Genomic DNA, 13,289 nt, shown 5'->3' on the forward strand with positions numbered 1-13,289 from the left:
GAACTAGAGAATCCTTTTCAGAACACCACTATAGGTAGTAACTCACATGATGATGAAGAAGTGTACCAAGATGAAGATCCCATTGGCAATAACAACATCCCTACTGATGTCCAAAAATTTCTTTGAGATCCATACAACTTAGAAATGTTGGAAAGGTCTATTAGGGAAAACAAGACTGAGATCTTCCTAAACCTAGTTAAGAATGGTGTTAATGTCCCTATGAGTTTTGACAAGAGCACTTTGTTTAGACAAATTACCAAGGATGGTGCTCCCATGTTGCCAAATTCAAACATAGCCCAAACATCTAGCAAAGAAAATGAGCCTATGGTGAGAATTAGTTCCATACCTACATCAAGTGTGTCAACACAACCAATGTTCTGATTAAGTGCAGAACATATCCAACAAATTATTCATGCTATGCCCAACACTACTACACATGCTAGTATTTCGTAATCAACCTTGATAGGTCCAACTGTAGGATGCTTAAACATTGGGCAAGTACCTACACAACAAATGGAAATCCTGACAGAGCCGATACATTCCTCTTATTTACAAATGCCAACAAGTATGATGAAAAAAATTGTGCCAATTCCAATGATTGCATATCAATACATTGGCCAAAGTGGTGCACCGCCACCCCCACCACCTCATAATATGTTTGGGAATCCATACAACTTTGGAGGTGGGTTTATCAATTCCCAACAATCAAAAATGTAACCAAACCAAGATCTAGCCCAACAGTTGCATGAAATTTAAAATTTGGTCCATACCATGAGAACAAAAAGGGGTGAAAGATTTCTCTTTTGAGGAAATTTTCGCCTTTCCATTTGATAGATCCATTAACATGATACCATTCCCATAAAACTTTGAGATTCCTAAATTTGACAAATACACGGGAGAAACATGTCTTGTGACACATCTCAAGGAATTCTTCATCTTATGTCAAGAAGTATCCTATAGTCAGGATTATCTTACGAGTCTCTTTACACGAAGTCTTGGAGGCCCCACACTTGAGTGGCTAATGAACTTATCCAAAGGCCCCATTACTTCCTTCAATGATTTGACAGGAAAATGTGTGGCACAATACTCTTACAACATTGAACATCATGCATCATTGAGTGATTTGTGCAACATGAAACAACGAAATAGTGAAACATTTGCTAAATTTCTACAACGGTGGAGGCATCTTGCTAATTGCACACCATAAAAAATTGAGGATTCCCACCTTGGGGATATTTCCATCAAGAATTTAATACCAGAAATGTCTTTCCACATGAAGATGGCTAGTCCTGAGGACTTTGCTACATTAGTCAAGCAAGGCTAGAACATTGAAAATGGACTCTTGGACAAGGGTTCTATTAAAAATTATAGCTCTTCATCCTCAAACAATGACACGAACAACAATAGAAAACCCAAAGTTTGGTCCAAGAAAAAAGGTGTTACCCAAGATGGGGTTACCGATGTCAAAAGTGTACAAAACCTCTAAGATGGAAGCAACAACAACAACTATCATAACTAAAGCAATAATAATTCAAACCGTGACAATCAAAATCAAAACAACAACCAGAACAACCAAAAATCTCGTAATCAAACACAAATTTTTCCTCAAAACAACAACAATACCAACAATAATTACAACTATGACTATGATTGCAATAGGAAGTTCACCAACTTTTGTGAACCATTGGATGTCATATTCCAAAAACTAGTGGATCATAATTTGATGGTGTTTCCCAACACACAACCCTTTGATGAAAATCAACCCAAATTGAAATGCTATAGGGAAAATGAATATTGCAAATACCACCGCGTCGAAGGACATGACACAAACAAGTGTATGAAACTCAAAGTCTTCATTCAAAATCTTGTCAATGATGGATAAATTGAGGTAGGAGGAGGACCACCCTCTAAAAATGCTAAATTGAAGATATTTCAAAAGCCATTCCCTGACCACAATAATGACAATAACAACAATGGAAACAACAATACAAACAATATCAACTGAGCTTCCACATCCAATACATTACACTATGATTATTCTACTAACCAGATATCAAAATTTGACTCCTTGTGTGGTAAAATAGAAACAAATGATATATGTGGTTTTGACTCCATGTGTGTCACATTGAAGAGGTAGACACTCATGTGAATACCCTTTTCCTACAAGTAGCTAATTGTGATGCAATCACTCGATGGGGAAGAATTACATTGTAAGCTGCCACTCCCAACACCACTAACCCATCAATTCCACATGTGCCTGTTGTGCCATCCACTTCATAAAGACCCACTTCTTGCTATGATGTACTATCCTAGTTAGGGAAGACTCCTACACAGATATCCATTCTAGAGCTTCTCACCACATCATCTATCCACAAAGAGATTCTAGAGACTGCTCTTTTAGAGTCTCGTGTTCCTGAGAATATTAATGTATCCCAATTCACCGCCATGATTTGAAATCTTGCCACACACTAACACCTTGTCTTTACAAAGAAAGATTTCCAAGGTCTTAATCAACACCACAATTTGTCGCTCCACATTGAAGTCCTTATACAACAACATAACATAAAATGAGTCCTTATAGGTAATAGATCTGGTTTGAACCTTTGTACATTGAAGATTGTTGGTGTAAATTAGTACTTTACTATTTACACTTACTTAAGTTTACTTAGGTTAATGCATTATTTTATTATATTACATTATTTTTATTTATGAGACACTTAGGAGTTTGCACACCTTGTGATTTGTCATGTTGACAACACAAGAGTATGCACCTTTATTTGAGCACATGCTATCTACAACACTGTTTTGCGTGTCCCACCCTTCTAGGCTTATCCTTTCATCACCACACTTACTTCTGTGCTTAATGGAGGATAATCCATATCTGGTGGACATGTGCTTGGTTGTATGACACATCATGATGCTATCTTCTATGCATTCTAGAAGCTCTCCTGAAGCCTTTATAATCAGGTACTCTTAGTGTACTCTAAGCATCAAGTATTGAATACATTGTTATTCTGATCATACTCTCTCCATTTTTGATCTACAGTTGTGCTTGTGTTTGAGTTCTTAGTTCTTGGGTGAATTTTTCTCTTAGTCAAATTCTTACATGGTATCAAAGCTTGGAGACTTTCTCTTCACAAATTATTCGAGACCTCTTGCATGCTTCATCACCTCAGCTTGAATTTGGAGTGCTGCAAAAATTGGGAGCGTCCAACATCAGATCTGACCTCTCCATTGCATCTGGAACGCTGATTCGGTGAAAATTGACTATAAGCACGCCTACCTTGACCCATAGTCGATCGCGAAAAATTTTTTTTTGGCAAATCGAAACTCGAAAGCTCGATTTGCGGTATGGGTATGATCATCTTTTGCGGATTTAATTAATTTATTTGATCTGCATTTTTTTCTTTGTAATTTTCATGAATATTCGCAAAATTTTTTGACAGGCACGGGTTGTGACACCCCAGATCTATCAATTTTGAAAAGATTTTTTATTTGGTCGCAGGCAATATTCGTCATTTTCAAATAGTGCTAGGGCCGTACCACAAAAATCGGCTCACCCAAACTGGAGTGGCTTAGCATTCTTCCACATCGGGTGGAACAGCCTAAGCATCGGTTGCAACTTCCCAACCACCCCAACGCTTCACTCTTTAATTACATTTAGCGGAGACTTGTATTTAAAGAGCGCTTAAATCACAGCAGGCTGAATGTGGGATTTTAATGCCTGATCCTCCGACAGTGGACAAACACTCTCTCGACGAAAATTTCATACCGGTGTTGATACAGAGATCTGCTCCCTCCACTGACTGTTGCTTTGCACTTCTCCTGTGTGATCTGAACAAAATCAGGTCCTATTTGCATTTTTCGGCACGAGCTGTGCACTTACCGGCAATCATCTTTCTTTCCCGGCAACAATGGTTGACTTTCTCGCCTCCGCAGTAAACTACTTCCGGCACAATTTGCAGTTCTCAGGCAGTAGACTTGAGATTTCGGCTAATGTGCAAAGATTTTTTGGCAAGATCTCCAACGACCCCATGCACAGAGTTTTTTCAACGTTTTTCGGTGAGCATTTTGCATTTTGTCGGCGACTGCTGCTTTGTTAGTTCCTCTGTGGTGATCTACAGTGGCATTTTTCAGCACCGGCAAAAGGTTTCCGGCAGACTCCTTTCTCCGATGGTGGATCAGAGTTTCTGGCAGAGACAACACATTTTTGGCAACTTTTTTTTAACTCCCGCTTGTGTTGCATTTTCGGCACGTCTGTGTGCTTTCTGTCCATGCGACATAGACTTTCGGCAAATAATTTTAACCGCCCACGTCACCCATTGTGACACGTAAGACTGGGACTGCCACATAACTAGTGGAAGCTATGTTTTTTGCCCCGTTAGCATATTCTGTACTATATTGATTACTGACTCATTTGCGATGTTAGCATTGGGTGCCTTCTTTTTGCTGACATCATCATTTCAAAGGGCTAAATTTGATGCCTGTCTGCACGTCATTTTCAAGCATTTTACAACTAAGGTGATGGCCATTTGATCGTCAAATTTAACTTTGCAGTTTCTCTTCCAAACCCCTCTCCATCTTGCTTTTCAATTTGGTAGCCTCACTTTGCGAGCTCGTAACTTGGACATTTGAACTCCGATTCAGGTGCAATTTTTTTTAAAAATCAGGTAAAATTTCTCAAATTTTCCATTGGTGGTGTTGTTTTCTAGTTTTGGTGCACAAATTTTGTAGAAATTGCATTTTTTGGCAATTGTACTTGCATAATCTTTCTTTTTGCAACTTCAGAAGCTCCGTACGGGCACATCTAATCACTTTTTCAGGTTCCATTTTTTTTGAAAGTGCGTATTTTTTCATCTACTTTCCAAATCTGAACTCAAATTCTAAGGTTGTGTGGACAAAGTTCTCACTTTCAGAATTAGGCCTTCTTTGGCATTGTAATGCTTTGATTCTTTTTTAGAATTCTTGTAAAAGTAAGCTACAATGCTTAAGTGATAGATTTCAGCCTCATAAGGCATTTGTAAAGGCAAAATCAAAAAATCCACTTTGGTCATTTTGACAAGTGGCTCATTCTAAAAGCACTTCTTATAAAGTGCCAAAGCATCTTTTTTGGGGGGGTCTTTTGATTGGGTGAAAAGGGGGGGGGGGGGGGGGGTGTGTATTGTGTTTTTTGTGTCTCTCTATTTTGCTCTTTCATTTTTGCATCATGGGTTTTAAATGTCCTCCTCTAACTTCACGCAACTATTCTACATGAAAAGATATTGCATGGAGTAGATTAATGGAAAAAGGATATAGTCTTTATGTTGATGGTACAATCACTAAACCTACTGATGCTAAAGAACTCATTGATTGGACAATTCATGATCGACAAGCTTTAGGTGTAATCAGAAGTTGTGTACATAGCGATCTTCTCTTCCACATTAAAAATTGTTCAGAATCTAAGGAAGCTTGGGATAAACTTGAACAATTGTATGGTAAAGTGGATGAAGAAAAGGGATTTCAAATTGAGGATGATCTACTTCTCTTAGATCCTAAGAATTATGACACAATTCAGGATTATATCATCAAGGTCAATGAGTATAGGGCACTTCTAAATGATTGTGGAAATCCCATAAAGGATGATAGGTTGATACATCACATCCTGAAAAAGCTACCTACTGAGTATGCTAACTTTGTTTCGAGCTTCAATACTCATAGGTTAACCATGGGATCTTCTTATGAGAAACCTTCATTTGATGGATTTACAGACATGTTGATTGTTGAACAATCTCACTTGGTGGATTTTGGACTTCTCAAGTCATCTAAGACCAAAGCCTTGGTGGCTAGTGATGATTCCAAATCAAGTGAAGGGGGAAAAGGCAACAAGAAGAAGAAGCAGTGGAAGCATAAAACACAATCTGAGACACAACATGACTCCTCTCAACAAGGCGATTCTTCTTCAAACAAGAAAGGAAGTAATGACAAGAAGGACAAACTCTTTTGTGCATATTGCAAAAAGCCAAATCATGACGAGCATCATTGCAAAACCAAAAGAATCGATGAGTTAGAAAATCTACTCAAGAAGAATAAGATTCAAGTGCCAGGTACTTCCAAGGATTCTACTCCTAACTCTTCGAAGGGTAAAGGTCAAACACTTATGGCCAACTCAAATTCTTTGGAATGGATACTTGACTCAGGTGCCTCTTACCATATGGGTTCTTCAAAGCAAGATTTTTCTTCATTGAAGCAGCCACAGGTACCACACATCTTCATGGGAGATGATACTAAAATGGAAGTTGAAGGGAAAGGACATGTTGAAATGGAAGATGGGGAATTCAAAGATGTACTCTATGTTCCAAATCTAAGTTCTAATCTCTTATCAGTTTACCAAATCACTCACCTTGGAGATGGTCATAAGGTTGAGTTCCTTCCTGATTCAGTGATGGTGCGAAGTCTCAAAGATGATTCATTGGTAGCAGTTGGGAAAGTCAATGATGACAGGAGGCTTTATTCCTTTTTCCATTTTGTGCCTAAGAGTTCTTCTCAAGCCTTGTTAACTCACTCTAATTCAAACATCAACTTATGGCATGAGCAATTTGGTTACCTTCCACTCTCTCCAACAACTTTGCTCAAAACAAATGGTCAAAGGTCTACCCAATATCAGCTTTTCTAAGGGGGAGTGTTCATCTTGTTCAGTGGATATGCATCTCAAGGAGAAGTATGATAAAGGGAACTCTTCTCGAGCTCCAGTTGTTCTTCAACTAGTTCACATGGTATTAGTAGGACCGTTTGCAGTGACTTCAGTCAGCCAAGGCCGCTACATACTTGCATTTGTTGATGAATTTTCAAGATTCACTTGGGTCTTCTTCCTTCATCACAAGAATGAAGTAGTTCATAAGCTTCAAGACTTCAAGACTCATGTTGAACACAAGTCAAGGAAAGCCATCAAAGTACTTAGAGTGGACAATGAGAATAGATATGTTGATAGAAGACTTAAGAACTTTTGCAGAATTGAGGGGATTGATCTTCAGAACTCACCAGCATTTAGTCCGCACAAGACAGATGTTGCAGCTATGAGGATTAGGACTCTCAATACCATGGCAAGTTGCATGATAAAGGCCAAGTCTCTCGATCCTACACTTGAAGTTGAAGCCATTAGCAGTGTTACTCACATACTTAATAGGTCTCCTCATCTAGCCTTAGATGGCAAGACTCCTTTTGAGGCATGGTGTGGCAGAAAACCAGTTGTGAGTCACCTTAGAGTCTTCAGTTGTCCAACATGGGCAAACAGTTCTTCCAGGAGTTGCAAGGCACCGACACCTAGGCCTTGTACCTTTATTAGTTATGAAGATAGTGGAAAGGCTTACAGACTTCTTAATCCAGAGACTCATGAGATTTTTGTGGAGAAGGATGTTCACTTTGAGGAAAGTTCACCGAGCTTATCCTCTACTCCTCTCCGCACTTCATACACAGTGGAAACTGATAGTGATACCAACGATAGTGCTTCAACAGGTTCAGACATGTGGGGTTCTATCGACAATTGCAGTGAGAGGTCACATCAGTCCAGTCCACGAGCTTACATTGCCACAGTGAAAGGTCCATCGCAGCATGGTACATCTCGTCTTCTAGCTCCAGCTTCACTTGACTTGGGAGAAAAACTTGAGGACACACATATTCTTATTGATGATGATACTTCTACAGTTGTTACGAGGGCTCACTCTAACCCTCATGTCTATTCTCTACATGATCAATCTTCCCAGGTTGGCATGATTGTGGATCCTTATGAACATCAATTACTGAAGTTCTCTTTGTCAGTAGAGGAGACAAATGGTTCAGTGGAATAGGTTTAATAGACATCCTTGGCAGATCTGCACTCATTCTTTTCAGCATAGTTGGAAGGGGTGAACTTCAGCATCAGTACAGGGATACTTGAGAAGGTTTTAGGGCCAACCATACATCTTCAGGACAGTACCTTGGGCATTGTTTCTTCCTAAGGGGAGGAACACCATTTTGCATTCTTCAACCAGCTTCTTCATCGGAGGAGTTTTCACTTGTTGGCATTCTTCTTTTGGGGGGGAAGCCTATTCTGTCTCTCTTCCTCCTCTTATTCTCTTTTGTATATATTGGATGTATGTCGTAATGGGGGGGGTGTTGATTACTCCATCCATCGATGCATCCATCTTTGTCTCTTTTTTTGTGGGAGGGTTTTTCCCATGAGGTTTTCCCTCTTTCCCTGCTTTATGAGAGATTTGCATTTCATTATGTACATGGGTACCTAACATGGCCTAGTAGCCGGGACCCATTATGCATCTTCATCCTAGCTCGTAAGCTTAAGGGCATTCCCCTAAGTTGCACTTAAGGGGGGTTGTTGGTGTAAATTAGTACTTTACTATTTACACTTACTTAAGTTTACTTAGGTTAATGCATTATTTTATTATATTGCATTATTTTGATTTATGAGACACTTAGGAGTTTGCACACCTTGTGATTTGTCATGTTGACAACACAGGAGTATGCACCTTTATTTGAGCACATGGTGTCTACAACACTGTTTTGCGTGTCCCACCCTTCTAGGCTTATCCTCTCATCACCACACTTACTTCTGTGCTTAATGGAGGATAATCCATATCTGGTGGACATGTGCTTGGTTGTATGACACATCATGATGCTAACTTCTATGCATTCTAGAAGCTCTCCTGTAGCCTTTATAATCAAGCACTCCTAGTGTACTCTACGCATCAAGTATTGAATACATTGTGATTCTGATCATACTCTCTCCATTTTTGGTCTACAATTGTGCTTGTGTTTGAGTTCTTAGTTCTTGGGTGAATTTTTCCCTTAGGCAAATTCTTACAAAGATGATTCATTTCTTGGGGCTTCTAGAAGACCTACTAGATATCAATAAAAGGATAACAATCAAATAATATGATGAAAGAGAGAGAAAATCAAAAGGAGTTATCATGTTACCACTAAATGTTGGGCTAGCTGTAATAAATATTGAATGCCATGTCCTAATTTGGACTTGCCATATATCATCTTGCTTGGTTGACCCTGGATACATACACTCAAAGCGGTACCATCTACATATCATCAATGCTTGAAATTTTGCCACTAAGGTAGAGAGGTCACAATTCCAGGAACTCCTTTCCCTTTTGATTTTTGTAAGAGGTTGTAAAGTGCCCCAATAATTTTTTTCTAGTTAGTGAGTTTGCGAAGGTTATACCTAGATTTCTCATAATAACATAATCACCTTCTATGAGAATACCAGAGTTATCCAATATTTATTCCAATTACCATAAAGGAAAAGAGAAGGTTGAAGACATTAAGGTCAATACTACAGTGAAGAAGGTTACTTTTTCTAACGAAGAAATGGGAGAGTATAAGTTCAAAAATGCCTTGTGTGTTGAAAAACTACCACTCTCCCCTCGATGCTTTGGAAAACCTTCTCAGATACCACCTTCTACAAATAAGGATACCGTGCATGTTAATAAGACAACATTTGAACATTGGGGTTCACTTAGTGATGAACACATGGAGTTTAATATCCTAGGTTGGCTATATTTTGATGGAAAAGATAAGCCTATGGAATTCCCCAAGGATAAGTATGTTAAGGCTCCTCCTATCATTGAAAACATGGGATATCGTGACATAGGCCTTGGACCTAAAGAAGATGTAATTAGACAACCCCTTGAGGCTAATAGCTATCCTAAAGGATGTGGTTTGGGCTCCATTAAACCCAAGGTGTCCTTTACTGACTACTATTGTATGGCTAAACCTGATTCTAAGACAGAGGAGGAGGAATTCTTCAAAGCCCCGTCTAATATATTGAAGATGACCTAGATAATTATGTCCATGCCATTACCATAGCTGACCTTTCATCTACTGACTTACCCCTCACCAACCCTAACATGATAGACTAGAGCCTTTAAGACACACCACCAACTCTTGATATCTGTAACTTTGATGAAGCATTGATGGCACTCTTTGGCCTTAAGAATCTCCAAGATTATGAACATGAGATCCAATACAATGAGGAAGCCTACTTTTGTAGCCAAGTTAACTCTCTTAGTCACAAAGTGAAAAAGAAAATCAAAATAAAAAAAATAGAAGAAACATTCGCCTAGTGAAAACTCTTTTGGAGGACTTTTGGATGAAGAAAAAGACAAAATAAAGGATGTATCTTTTGGTGAAAACCTCTTAGAGGCACTTGAATAGGGAAAGGTTGACTTTCCATTCATATCTTTACCACCAAAAAAGTCATCTATATTGAATGAGGACACAATTCCAGTTAACTTGGGTACGGTAGATAATCCACAAATCACCTACATTGTAGCTACCCTAAGTCCCAAAGAATAAAAGGTGATGACTGAGTTCCTACAAAAAGATAAAGTCAATTTTGCATGGACATACAAAGACATGCCTAGTTTAGACACAGATTTGGTTGTGCATCACTTAGTAGTAGATCCACAGATTAAACCTGTGAAACAAAAGTTGTGGAAGATGCATCCTAAGGTGGCACTTTTGGTTAAAGAAAAACTACAGAAAATGCTAAAGGAAAAATTCATCTGACCTATTGATTATCTTGAGTGGGTCTCCAACATTGTTCCTATAGGAAAAGCATATGGGGGCATCTGCATCTGTTTAGATTTTTGAGATTTAAATATCACATATCCTAAGGATGATTTTCCACTTCCTAATATAGATATGATAATGGATTTGATTTCTAGACATGAAATGTTATTTTTAATGGATGGTTTCTCTAGTTACAATCAAATCAAAATTGTAGAAGAAGATCAACATAAAATGGCATTTACTACCCAATGGGGAACCTTTTGTTACCAAGTCATGCCTTTTGGCTTGAAAAATGTCTGCACCACCTATCAATGCTCAATGATTGCAATCTTCTATGATCTTCTACATGTCATGATGGAGGACTATGTTGATGACATTCTAGGAAAGTCTAATACACGTGATTCCCACATTGATGTACTCACCACCATTTTTGAAAGGTTGGAGAAATATAAAGTGTGTCTTAATCCAAAGAAGTGTGTTTTTGGGGTCAAATCAGGCAAATTGTTAGGTTACATAGTGTCATAAAGAGGCATTGAGGTAGATCCCACCAAAGTGAAAGCTATCATGGAAATGTCTCCACCTACTACATTAAAACAACTCTGTAGTTTTCAAGGAAGGATACAATCCATCAAATAGTTTGTGTCCTAGTTATCAGATAAGGTTCATCCACTCCAACATTTTCTTCGAAAAGACACTAAGTTTCAATGGGATTGCCTATGTTAGAAAGAATTTGAACAAGTTAAAGTATATTTGGCTAATCCACCAGTTCTAGTCCCTTCAATTGTAGGATGACCCTTGATTCTATACATTTCCACCACTTTAGTTGCCTTTGGTGCTTTATTGGCACAACTAGATGACAAAGGTAATGAGCAAGCCATACTATCTTAGTTGAACACTCATTGGCTATGAGTTGAGCTACACTACTATTGAGCGAGCTTGTTTGGTAGTGGTCTTTTGCATGTAGAAACTATGCCATTATATGCTCAATCATACTACACACCTCATTTCCAAGATAGATCCACTCAAATATTATCTATCAAAAGTTTCCCTCACAAGTCGAGCTACAAAATGGTCTTAATTTTAAGTGAATTTGACATTGTCTATAAGGATTGCAAGGCCATTAACGGACAAGTAATTATAGACCAGCTTGCTAAAGCTCCTCTTCAAGGAGACGACCCTATTATAGAAAATTTTCTAGATGACACAATTATGACCGTTACCCCTAATACACAATGGAAACTATATTTTGATGGTTCCTACACACAAAAGGGATCAGGGGCATGAATTTTGTTTGTTAGACTACAAGGAGACCTTACCCCTAAGTCTTATAAAATTTCATTCCCTTGCATCAAGAACATAGCTGAGTATGAAGGATTAGTAATAGGGCTCTTTCAAGCTATCAGATGGAATATTAAGAGCCTTCTTGTCTTTAGAGACTCTTAATTGGTCATTATACAAGTCATAGATGAATACCAAACAAAGGATGAAAATCTATTTCCGTATCATAGGATAGTTGAAGATCTTAAAAAAACACTTCACTGAGATAGTCTTTCGGTAGATACCATTTCCTCCATGATCGCCATGCCTGAGTACAATCCTAAGTGTGAGTTTCTTGTTGAGAATCTTTTTCTTGCTACTTATGAGCAACTTGAGTTAGAGCTGGTGTTTGAGATTGTTAGTCCTAAGTCACCATGGTACATCGATATTTTTGCCTACCTTTGTCACAAAATGATCCCCATAAGCCTTTCCTCAAACCAAAACAAAACCTTCATCCATCGTACTGTTTGATATACTATCCTAGGTGACACACTTTTTCAAAAACACTTTAATGGAGCCCTCCTCTGATGTCTCAGTTTAGATGAAGGCAGAATGGTGTTAGAAGAGGTCCACCAAGGAATTTGTGGTGCCCATTCTAGTGGCCTTGCATTAGCAAAAAAGCTCCTCAGAATGGGTTACTATTGGCCTACTATGGAAGTGGATGCTTATCATTTTGTGAAAAGATGTGTTCCTTGTCAACAACATGGTGATTTGATACACGCCCATTGTAGGGCCCATTTGCCGTTGCACCAAAAGCCATGACTGTTAGTGAATATGGAACACCACATAATTAACCACCTGTGGGCAGGGGAGCGCGTCGCATCACCCAACAATCTCCCCCTCGACGCGCATACCAGGTGCTTACGTGAGTCGGGATGGCACCGGGGAGATTTGAACCCATGACCAAGCCAAAACCAGGCTCTGATACCAATTGTAGGGCCCATTTGCCGTTGCACCAAAAGCCATGACTGTTAGTGAATATGGAACACCACATAATTAACCACCTGTGGGCAGGGGAGCGCGTCGCATCACCCAACACCCATATCCAAAACCTTCAGCCCACCATCACACCATGGCCCTTTTCCCATTGGGGATTCGATCTTGTTGGTCAAATATATCCAAATTTTGCAAATGGCCACAAGTACATTATTGCCATCACTGAATACTTTACAAAGTGGATGGAGGCTATCCCATTAACCTACACCACTAGAAAATAGGTTTCAAAGTTCATCTTGAACTACATTATCTATCATTTTGGTATACATCAAGATATCATGACTGATAATGGAGCTCCTTTCAAAAATCAGGAAGTTGCCACATTGCATAGGAAATTTAGAATCACTTAACATTTTTCCACCAAATACTTCCCCTAAGGAAATGGCCAAGCTGAAGCAACCAATAAAATCATTTTGAAACTCTTA

The sequence above is a fragment of the Cupressus sempervirens genome, chromosome 9, assembly GCF_028749045.1.
Source record: "Cupressus sempervirens isolate cs-2001-9-10 chromosome 9, ASM2874904v1, whole genome shotgun sequence".
NCBI classification, from domain to species: Eukaryota; Viridiplantae; Streptophyta; class Pinopsida; order Cupressales; family Cupressaceae; genus Cupressus; species Cupressus sempervirens.